Source organism: Pelobates fuscus, chromosome 13, assembly GCF_036172605.1.
Source record: "Pelobates fuscus isolate aPelFus1 chromosome 13, aPelFus1.pri, whole genome shotgun sequence".
NCBI lineage: Eukaryota > Metazoa > Chordata > Amphibia > Anura > Pelobatidae > Pelobates > Pelobates fuscus.
In genome coordinates this window covers 84,264,508-84,276,850 of record NC_086329.1, presented here as the reverse complement: position 1 = coordinate 84,276,850, position 12,343 = coordinate 84,264,508, and the positions used below count along the sequence as shown (strand labels likewise).

Sequence of the window (12,343 nt, the reverse complement as noted above, 5' to 3'; positions counted from 1 at the left end):
TATCCATATAATATCCCTAATCAATATAAAAAACTCTCTAAAGAGAGAGAGTGTTACTTTACAGTGCCCGAAAAGTAAAAGCTGCTCAACACTAAAAGTGGAATACCCCTTACCCACAATAAAAAACAAATACACAAAAAAAGGTATAAATATTATACCAAACAAGTGGAGCGCTCTAAACAGTGGAGGGATTCACTCACCCCTTTAGTACAGTGACAGTCTTGAAAAATTTGAATGTACATATAAAAGGGAACAAGAAAAAAACAAGAAATATAGTGCAGACGGTTACCAAAAATAGACAATTGATGGTAATAAATGACTGAAACCACTCACATGGACAGGAGCCTATGCAATATTGGCTCCGTAAATATATCCTTTATGCTCTTTGGGCAGCAAACACCCCTTTATCCCAGGCAGTATCCCTCCAGGAATATACAACGAGAAAGCAGAAAAACGACTGTGTAGAATAGCACATATTATATTAATATAAAAAGTGGAAATAGTTGCGCTCACCTTCACCAGAGCCCTGAAATCCCGGCTCTGAGGTTGATAAACGGTGTGCTTTTTTAGGGGGAATAGCACTCTCCCCAATGGAGTTCCTGATGGCTAGAAAGGACTTTCGACTAAAATGTAAAATAATAATGTATAAATGTATTGACCGTACAGTAAAAGCAAAATAAATACGTATCAGAAAGTAAAAAGTCCAATTAAAAGTCCAGAAAAATAAGCTAAAAGGCATTTCACTCTATGAGCTTCCTCAGTAGCGTTTTAGCGGATTTTTATGGACTGTGTATTCTCTTCCCAGATAATATCCCTGCTTACTATTCTCTTCCCAGATAACATCCCTGCTTACTATTCTCTTCCCAGATAACATCCCTGCTTACTATTCTTTTCCCAGATAATATCCCTGCTTACTATTCTCTTCCCAGATAATATCCCTGCTTACTATTCTCTTCCCAGATAATATCCCTGCTTACTATTCTCTTCCCAGATAATATCCCTGCTTACTATTCTCTTCCCAGATAATATCCCTGCTTACTATTCTCTTCCCAGATAACATCCCTGCTTACTATTCTTTTCCCAGATAATATCCCTGCTTACTATTCTCTTCCCAGATAATATCCCTGCTTACTATTCTCTTCCCAGATAATATCCCTGCTTACTATTCTTTTCCCAGATAATATCCCTGCTTACTATTCTCTTCCCAGATAATATCCCTGCTTACTATTTTCTTCCCAGATAATATCCCTGCTTATTATTCTCTTCCCAGATAATATCCCTGCTTACTATTCTCTTCCCAGATAACATCCCTGCTTACTATTCTTTTCCCAGATAATATCCCTGCTTACTATTCTCTTCCCAGATAATATCCCTGCTTACTATTTTCTTCCCAGATAATATCCCTGCTTACTATTCTCTTCCCAGATAATATCCCTGCTTACTATTCTTTTCCCAGATAATATCCCTGCTTACTATTCTCTTCCCAGATAATATCCCTGCTTACTATTCTCTTCCCAGATAATATCCCTGCTTACTATTCTTTTCCCAGATAATATCCCTGCTTACTATTCTTTTCCCAGATAATATCCCTGCTTACTATTCTCTTCCCAGATAACATCCCTGCTTACTATTCTCTTCCCAGATAATGCCCCTGCTTACTATTCTCTTCCCAGATAATATCCCTGCTTACTATTCTCTTCCCAGATAATATCCCTGCTTACTATTCTCTTCCCAGATAATATCCCTGCTTACTATTCTCTTCCCAGATAACATCCCTGCTTACTATTCTCTTCCCAGATAACATCCCTGCTTACTATTCTCTTCCCAGATAATATCCCTGCTTATTATTCTCTTCCCAGATAATATCCCTGCTTATTATTCTCTTCCCAGATAATATCCCTGCTTACTATTCTCTTCCCAGATAATATCCCTGCTTACTATTCTCTTCCCAGATAATATCCCTGCTTACTATTCTCTTCCCAGATAATATCCCTGCTTACTATTCTCTTCCCAGATAATATCCCTGCTTACTATTCTCTTCCCAGATAATATCCCTGCTTACTATTCTCTTCCCAGATAATATCCCTGCTTACTATTCTCTTCCCAGATAATATCCCTGCTTACTATTCTCTTCCCAGATAATATCCCTGCTTACTATTCTCTTCCCAGATAATATCCCTGCTTTATATTCTCTTCCCAGATAATATCCCTGGTTACTATTCTCTTCCCAGATAATATCCCTGCTTTATATTCTCTTCCCAGATAATATCCCTGCTTATTATTCTCTTCCCAGATAATATCCCTGCTTATTATTCTCTTCCCAGATAATATCCCTGCTTACTATTCTCTTCCCAGATAATATCCCTGCTTACTATTTTCTTCCCAGATAATATCCCTGCTTACTATTCTCTTCCCAGATAATGTCCCTGCTTACTATTCTCTTCCCAGATAATATCCCTGCTTACTATTCTCTTCCCAGATAATATCCCTGCTTACTATTCTCTTCCCAGATAACATCCCTGCTTACTATTCTCTTCCCAGATAACATCCCTGCTTACTATTCTCTTCCCAGATAATATCCCTGCTTATTATTCTCTTCCCAGATAATATCCCTGCTTACTATTCTCTTCCCAGATAATATCCCTGCTTACTATTCTCTTCCCAGATAATATCCCTGCTTACTATTCTCTTCCCAGATAATATCCCTGCTTACTATTCTCTTCCCAGATAATATCCCTGCTTATTATTCTCTTCCTAGATAATATCCCTGCTTACTATTCTCTTCCCAGATAATATCCCTGCTTACTATTCTCTTCCCAGATAATATCCCTGCTTACTATTCTCTTCCCAGATAATATCCCTGCTTTATATTCTCTTCCCAGATAATATCCCTGCTTTATATTCTCTTCCCAGATAATATCCCTGCTTTATATTCTCTTCCCAGATAATATCCCTGCTTATTATTCTCTTCCCAGATAATATCCCTGCTTATTATTCTCTTCCCAGATAATATCCCTGCTTATTATTCTCTTCCCAGATAATATCCCTGCTTACTATTCTCTTCCCAGATAATATCCCTGCTTACTATTCTCTTCCCAGATAATATCCCTGCTTACTATTCTCTTCCCAGATAATGTCCCTGCTTATTATTCTCTTCCCAGATAATGTCCCTGCTTACTATTCTCTTCCCAGATAATATCCCTGCTTATTATTCTCTTCCCAGATAATATCCCTGCTTATTATTCTCTTCCCAGATAATATCCCTGCTTATTATTCTCTTCCCAGATAATATCCCTGCTTATTATTCTCTTCCCAGATAATATCCCTGCTTACTATTCTCTTCCCAGATAATATCCCTGCTTACTATTTTCTTCCCAGATAATATCCCTGCTTACTATTCTCTTCCCAGATAATATCCCTGCTTATTATTCTCTTCCCAGATAATATCCCTGCTTACTATTCTCTTCCCAGATAATGTCCCTGCTTACTATTCTCTTCCCAGATAATATCCCTGCTTACTATTCTCTTCCCAGATAATATCCCTGCTTACTATTCTCTTCCCAGATAATATCCCTGCTTACTATTCTCTTCCCAGATAACATCCCTGCTTACTATTCTCTTCCCAGATAACATCCCTGCTTACTATTCTCTTCCCAGATAATATCCCTGCTTATTATTCTCTTCCCAGATAATATCCCTGCTTACTATTCTCTTCCCAGATAATATCCCTGCTTACTATTCTCTTCCCAGATAATATCCCTGCTTACTATTCTCTTCCCAGATAATATCCCTGCTTACTATTCTCTTCCCAGATAATATCCCTGCTTATTATTCTCTTCCCAGATAATATCCCTGCTTACTATTCTCTTCCCAGATAATATCCCTGCTTACTATTCTCTTCCCAGATAATATCCCTGCTTACTATTCTCTTCCCAGATAATATCCCTGCTTACTATTCTCTTCCCAGATAATATCCCTGCTTACTATTCTCTTCCCAGATAATATCCCTGCTTACTATTCTCTTCCCAGATAATATCCCTGCTTACTATTCTCTTCCCAGATAATATCCCTGCTTACTATTCTCTTCCCAGATAATATCCCTGCTTACTATTCTCTTCCCAGATAATATCCCTGCTTACTATTCTCTTCCCAGATAATATCCCTGCTTACTATTCTCTTCCCAGATAATATCCCTGCTTACTATTCTCTTCCCAGATAATATCCCTGCTTACTATTCTCTTCCCAGATAATATCCCTGCTTACTATTCTCTTCCCAGATAATATCCCTGCTTATTATTCTCTTCCCAGATAATATCCCTGCTTACTATTCTCTTCCCAGATAATATCCCTGCTTACTATTCTCTTCCCAGATAATATCCCTGCTTACTATTCTCTTCCCAGATAATATCCCTGCTTACTATTCTCTTCCCAGATAACATCCCTGCTTACTATTCTCTTCCCAGATAACATCCCTGCTTACTATTCTCTTCCCAGATAATATCCCTGCTTATTATTCTCTTCCCAGATAATATCCCTGCTTATTATTCTCTTCCCAGATAATATCCCTGCTTACTATTCTCTTCCCAGATAATATCCCTGCTTACTATTCTCTTCCCAGATAATATCCCTGCTTACTATTCTCTTCCCAGATAATATCCCTGCTTACTATTCTCTTCCCAGATAATATCCCTGCTTACTATTCTCTTCCCAGATAATATCCCTGCTTACTATTCTCTTCCCAGATAATATCCCTGCTTACTATTCTCTTCCCAGATAATATCCCTGCTTACTATTCTCTTCCCAGATAATATCCCTGCTTACTATTCTCTTCCCAGATAATATCCCTGCTTTATATTCTCTTCCCAGATAATATCCCTGGTTACTATTCTCTTCCCAGATAATATCCCTGCTTTATATTCTCTTCCCAGATAATATCCCTGCTTATTATTCTCTTCCCAGATAATATCCCTGCTTATTATTCTCTTCCCAGATAATATCCCTGCTTACTATTCTCTTCCCAGATAATATCCCTGCTTACTATTTTCTTCCCAGATAATATCCCTGCTTACTATTCTCTTCCCAGATAATGTCCCTGCTTACTATTCTCTTCCCAGATAATATCCCTGCTTACTATTCTCTTCCCAGATAATATCCCTGCTTACTATTCTCTTCCCAGATAACATCCCTGCTTACTATTCTCTTCCCAGATAACATCCCTGCTTACTATTCTCTTCCCAGATAATATCCCTGCTTATTATTCTCTTCCCAGATAATATCCCTGCTTACTATTCTCTTCCCAGATAATATCCCTGCTTACTATTCTCTTCCCAGATAATATCCCTGCTTACTATTCTCTTCCCAGATAATATCCCTGCTTACTATTCTCTTCCCAGATAATATCCCTGCTTATTATTCTCTTCCTAGATAATATCCCTGCTTACTATTCTCTTCCCAGATAATATCCCTGCTTACTATTCTCTTCCCAGATAATATCCCTGCTTACTATTCTCTTCCCAGATAATATCCCTGCTTTATATTCTCTTCCCAGATAATATCCCTGCTTTATATTCTCTTCCCAGATAATATCCCTGCTTTATATTCTCTTCCCAGATAATATCCCTGCTTATTATTCTCTTCCCAGATAATATCCCTGCTTATTATTCTCTTCCCAGATAATATCCCTGCTTATTATTCTCTTCCCAGATAATATCCCTGCTTACTATTCTCTTCCCAGATAATATCCCTGCTTACTATTCTCTTCCCAGATAATATCCCTGCTTACTATTCTCTTCCCAGATAATGTCCCTGCTTATTATTCTCTTCCCAGATAATGTCCCTGCTTACTATTCTCTTCCCAGATAATATCCCTGCTTATTATTCTCTTCCCAGATAATATCCCTGCTTATTATTCTCTTCCCAGATAATATCCCTGCTTATTATTCTCTTCCCAGATAATATCCCTGCTTATTATTCTCTTCCCAGATAATATCCCTGCTTACTATTCTCTTCCCAGATAATATCCCTGCTTACTATTTTCTTCCCAGATAATATCCCTGCTTACTATTCTCTTCCCAGATAATATCCCTGCTTATTATTCTCTTCCCAGATAATATCCCTGCTTACTATTCTCTTCCCAGATAATGTCCCTGCTTACTATTCTCTTCCCAGATAATATCCCTGCTTACTATTCTCTTCCCAGATAATATCCCTGCTTACTATTCTCTTCCCAGATAATATCCCTGCTTACTATTCTCTTCCCAGATAACATCCCTGCTTACTATTCTCTTCCCAGATAACATCCCTGCTTACTATTCTCTTCCCAGATAATATCCCTGCTTATTATTCTCTTCCCAGATAATATCCCTGCTTACTATTCTCTTCCCAGATAATATCCCTGCTTACTATTCTCTTCCCAGATAATATCCCTGCTTACTATTCTCTTCCCAGATAATATCCCTGCTTACTATTCTCTTCCCAGATAATATCCCTGCTTATTATTCTCTTCCCAGATAATATCCCTGCTTACTATTCTCTTCCCAGATAATATCCCTGCTTACTATTCTCTTCCCAGATAATATCCCTGCTTACTATTCTCTTCCCAGATAATATCCCTGCTTACTATTCTCTTCCCAGATAATATCCCTGCTTACTATTCTCTTCCCAGATAATATCCCTGCTTACTATTCTCTTCCCAGATAATATCCCTGCTTACTATTCTCTTCCCAGATAATATCCCTGCTTACTATTCTCTTCCCAGATAATATCCCTGCTTATTATTCTCTTCCCAGATAATATCCCTGCTTACTATTCTCTTCCCAGATAATATCCCTGCTTACTATTCTCTTCCCAGATAATATCCCTGCTTACTATTCTCTTCCCAGATAATATCCCTGCTTACTATTCTCTTCCCAGATAATATCCCTGCTTACTATTTTCTTCCCAGATAATATCCCTGCTTACTATTCTCTTCCCAGATAATATCCCTGCTTATTATTCTCTTCCCAGATAATATCCCTGCTTACTATTCATTCTCTTCCCAGATAATGTCCCTGCTTACTATTCTCTTCCCAGATAATATCCCTGCTTACTATTCTCTTCCCAGATAACATCCCTGCTTACTATTCTCTTCCCAGATAATATCCCTGCTTATTATTCTCTTCCCAGATAATATCCCTGCTTACTATTCTCTTCCCAGATAATATCCCTGCTTACTATTCTCTTCCCAGATAATATCCCTGCTTACTATTCTCTTCCCAGATAATATCCCTGCTTACTATTCTCTTCCCAGATAATATCCCTGCTTATTATTCTCTTCCCAGATAATATCCCTGCTTACTATTCTCTTCCCAGATAATATCCCTGCTTACTATTCTCTTCCCAGATAATATCCCTGCTTACTATTCTCTTCCCAGATAATATCCCTGCTTTATATTCTCTTCCCAGATAATATCCCTGCTTTATATTCTCTTCCCAGATAATATCCCTGCTTTATATTCTCTTCCCAGATAATATCCCTGCTTATTATTCTCTTCCCAGATAATATCCCTGCTTATTATTCTCTTCCCAGATAATATCCCTGCTTATTATTCTCTTCCCAGATAATATCCCTGCTTACTATTCTCTTCCCAGATAATATCCCTGCTTACTATTCTCTTCCCAGATAATATCCCTGCTTACTATTCTCTTCCCAGATAATGTCCCTGCTTATTATTCTCTTCCCAGATAATGTCCCTGCTTACTATTCTCTTCCCAGATAATATCCCTGCTTATTATTCTCTTCCCAGATAATATCCCTGCTTATTATTCTCTTCCCAGATAATATCCCTGCTTATTATTCTCTTCCCAGATAATATCCCTGCTTATTATTCTCTTCCCAGATAATATCCCTGCTTACTATTCTCTTCCCAGATAATATCCCTGCTTACTATTTTCTTCCCAGATAATATCCCTGCTTACTATTCTCTTCCCAGATAATATCCCTGCTTATTATTCTCTTCCCAGATAATATCCCTGCTTACTATTCTCTTCCCAGATAATGTCCCTGCTTACTATTCTCTTCCCAGATAATATCCCTGCTTACTATTCTCTTCCCAGATAATATCCCTGCTTACTATTCTCTTCCCAGATAATATCCCTGCTTACTATTCTCTTCCCAGATAACATCCCTGCTTACTATTCTCTTCCCAGATAACATCCCTGCTTACTATTCTCTTCCCAGATAATATCCCTGCTTATTATTCTCTTCCCAGATAATATCCCTGCTTACTATTCTCTTCCCAGATAATATCCCTGCTTACTATTCTCTTCCCAGATAATATCCCTGCTTACTATTCTCTTCCCAGATAATATCCCTGCTTACTATTCTCTTCCCAGATAATATCCCTGCTTATTATTCTCTTCCCAGATAATATCCCTGCTTACTATTCTCTTCCCAGATAATATCCCTGCTTACTATTCTCTTCCCAGATAATATCCCTGCTTACTATTCTCTTCCCAGATAATATCCCTGCTTACTATTCTCTTCCCAGATAATATCCCTGCTTACTATTCTCTTCCCAGATAATATCCCTGCTTATTATTCTCTTCCCAGATAATATCCCTGCTTACTATTCTCTTCCCAGATAATATCCCTGCTTACTATTCTCTTCCCAGATAATATCCCTGCTTACTATTCTCTTCCCAGATAATATCCCTGCTTACTATTCTCTTCCCAGATAATATCCCTGCTTATTATTCTCTTCCCAGATAACATCCCTGCTTACTATTCTCTTCCCAGATAATATCCCTGCTTATTATTCTCTTCCCAGATAATATCCCTGCTTATTATTCTCTTCCCAGATAATATCCCTGCTTACTATTCTCTTCCCAGATAATATCCCTGCTTACTATTCTCTTCCCAGATAATATCCCTGCTTACTATTCTCTTCCCAGATAATATCCCTGCTTACTATTCTCTTCCCAGATAATATCCCTGCTTACTATTCTCTTCCCAGATAATATCCCTGCTTACTATTCTCTTCCAAGATAATATCCCTGCTTACTATTCTCTTCCCAGATAATATCCCTGCTTACTATTCTCTTCCAAGATAATATCCCTTCTTATTATTCTCTTCCCAGATAATATCCCTGCTTACTATTCTCTTCCCAGATAATATCCCTGCTTACTATTCTCTTCCCAGATAATATCCCTGCTTACTATTCTCTTCCCAGATAATATCCCTGCTTACTATTCTCTTCCCAGATAATATCCCTGCTTACTATTCTCTTCCCAGATAATATCCCAGTGAATTTCCCAGTGAATACAGCAGAAAGGAAATTAAGAGTGCTTTTTAAAACCTGTAACAAAACAAATCGACATTAGAGGCATACATCTAGCAGCAGTTCAGTTTTAAAGGTATATACCCCTTTTGTAATGGAATATTTTCTGGGCATTCACATATGAGTGACTCTCCTGAGTATAGATACTTAGAAGTAGTAAGGAATGACCCTTGATAACAGGCATATTATAAATATCAGTAACTGAATGGCATACGTTGAGAACATGTAGCAGCAGTGTTTATCCACTATGTGTTTTACTTCAGAATCCCCTGAGATATATATATATTTTAGTACATTTACAATTTTTAATTTGTGGTACCTTTTAAAAGGAATTTTTAGTACTCTTATTTTACGTCAAACAAATATTGATTTGTTGATTGGTGTAATATCCAGAATATTCATCAGTCTTCCTCATATGGAATAGCCGAAATTATAAAGAAGTGTATAAAGAAGTTAAAAACACCTATAGCGGGGGCGGGGCCTGACCGCCAAGCTGTAGAGACGCGTCTCGCATGAGCTCCTCACTACACTGGCAGAAAAGCGATTTTATTTAAGCGGAATTAAAACAGACAAAAGCCTGCTACAGCCTTACCTACCTCGGAACCGAGCAGCGAGGTACTGCCGACGGCAGAAGCTCGACTGGAGCCAACAAGAGGCACGCTCGGAGCCATGCGGCCTGCTGACCACCGGGCGGGAGGGGCGGCCGACCTCCCAGCTCTGAGAGGCACAGGGGCTTACAAGGTAGAGCAGACACCCCGCTACCCCCCCCTCTGGACCGGCGGGGGTAATCCCGGTCCAACCCTGGGGGAACATCCTCACCCACAGCACAGGAGAGACAGAATGTCTACAGTTGAGGGCACGGCCTCCGACCTAGCCAACATGGCGGATGCCACGAGGCACCCTGACACTGCAGCAGTGTGGGCGGACATCGGGGCCAGGCTGGACAGAGCCTTTGCAACCTTCTGGCACAAACTGGAGGGGAGGATGCAGCTTAATGCCCAACAGCAGCCAAACGAACACTCGCCTCCAACACCGCCAATACACAAGCGACGGATGCCTGTAGTCCAAGCACAGATGAAGGGCCCAAAATGGCCGCGAGGCTGGAAGTCCCCAGCGCAACGGCTGAGAGCTGCACACAAAACACAGCCACTCAAAACCAAGCCTGGGACCCACGGAACATCCACAGCACATGCTGTAACACCGGCAGCCACTGCGGCGACCTACTACCCTGGTACAGTGGCGAAACGAATACTCACCCCTCCGGCCCGTAAAAAGCAACATGGCCCCCAAAACGAGACCTGGGGCTGGAGAGCGACCATGCGATGCCCCTTCCCAGCCCTGACATACTTCACGGAGCTGCCCAACACCGGGATACCTGTGACGGGAGTCGGCTGATAAGAGTCCAGGAGCCAGGGGTGCTAGGACTTCCTCTTAAATGTCTGTGCCCCTCTCAAACACACAACGCATAAAGAGAGCCCAACTCTTAATTTTGCCTCCCTGTCTCCCTGCTTCCAGGACTTGATATGAGAGGGAGCCCCCTGGGACATTGCAGAGACCTACCTACCTACCAATGCCTCTTATCTTATCAATGCAGCTTATCTTTAGGTGCACTACCAATCTGCACCTAATATGTCTCCCACGACAACATGTCAACCAAGCACCATGTGTAATATGCCTCTGTTATCTACTATGTCTGTTTATATTATCAGTTAATCAACTACACTGAAGCGATAACATTCAATATATGTGGTGGGCTGACAGATAGCGATATAAAGCAAATGTCTCACTGTGGCAACCAGCGACATATTTTGCGCGTTTTGTAATACTGTTCTCCTGTCATAACTCTATAATTTTAATCCTATAAGCCTGTTACTTAACTTCATTAAGCAAAATTTTCATTATTAAGCGATGCAAACACGCTACACATATTTAGCATATGCTGGATTTATACAATACGGCTAGCATAACAACCACTTAGTCCTTGCCTAACAAGACTAGAGATATGTCTGACCATCTCGTTAGTCAGCTTAGATTATGCTTAATTGTACAGCTTCGCTGGTATAACGATTACACATGTCAGGTTTTCCCTCTTTGCCACCCCTCTGAACACCCTCCTTTGACATGTGCAACTCGCTAATTCACTTAACCCAATTGTGAACCTAAACTACTGAACTATTGATATATAAAAAAAAAAAAGTGCCTGAATAGCAAATGCCATGACTTTATTATCAATGTTTACTAACTGTCCCTGATGTCGCTGTTGTGGCGCACCAAGGCTTCATGTTAACTCTGCGCACAAATAAAATAAAGAATTAAAAAAAAAAAAAACACCTATTGCACTGCAAAATTCTCGATTGGTGGTCAAATATATATACCGTATATACTCGAGTATAAGCCGACCCGAATATAAGCAGAGGCCCCTAATTTTATCCCAAAAAACTGGGAAAACGTATTGACTTGAGTATAAGACTAGGGTGGGAAATGCAGCAGCTACTGGTAAATTTCTAAATAAAATTAGATCCTAAAAAAATTATATTAATTGAATATTTATTTACAGTGTATATAATGAATGCAGTGTGTGTATGAATGCAGTGTGTGTATAATGAATTCAGTGCAGTGTGTGTGTTAAGATTTTTTTTAGGAATGAAGTCAAATCTATACTTGGATTTAAATAGCTGTTGTTTAGAAGCTATCTACACCTTATCTGGTAACAAGCGTTATCATATCTAATAGCACAAGTTGCACTTTAAGGATTTTGAGGCATATCATATCATGATATTTTTTTCTAAGGGATGTATCTTATTAATTTATACTCGACAGCTGATATTCATAATGTGTTCGCTAGTAAGGGTTACTTCTCCTTCTTTCACGCTCCTATGTTTCAAAGAACATCTCATACCAATAGGTGGATCCTTTCAAATATAGGCTTGAATTACTGCTGGGTGTATCCCTTCAAATGTCGATTTACACTGCTGCCACATGTTCTTAAAGTATGTCATTCAGTTACTGATATTTAAAATATACC

The 12,343-nt window shown here is 39.3% G+C and overlaps 1 protein-coding gene across 3 annotated transcripts in view; it reads left to right on the top strand.

The window, feature by feature from the left end:
* Positions 1-12,343, top strand: part of ASH1L (ASH1 like histone lysine methyltransferase) — a 118,842-nt gene that overhangs the window by 81,749 nt on the left and 24,750 nt on the right. The gene's annotated exons all lie outside the window — the stretch shown is intronic.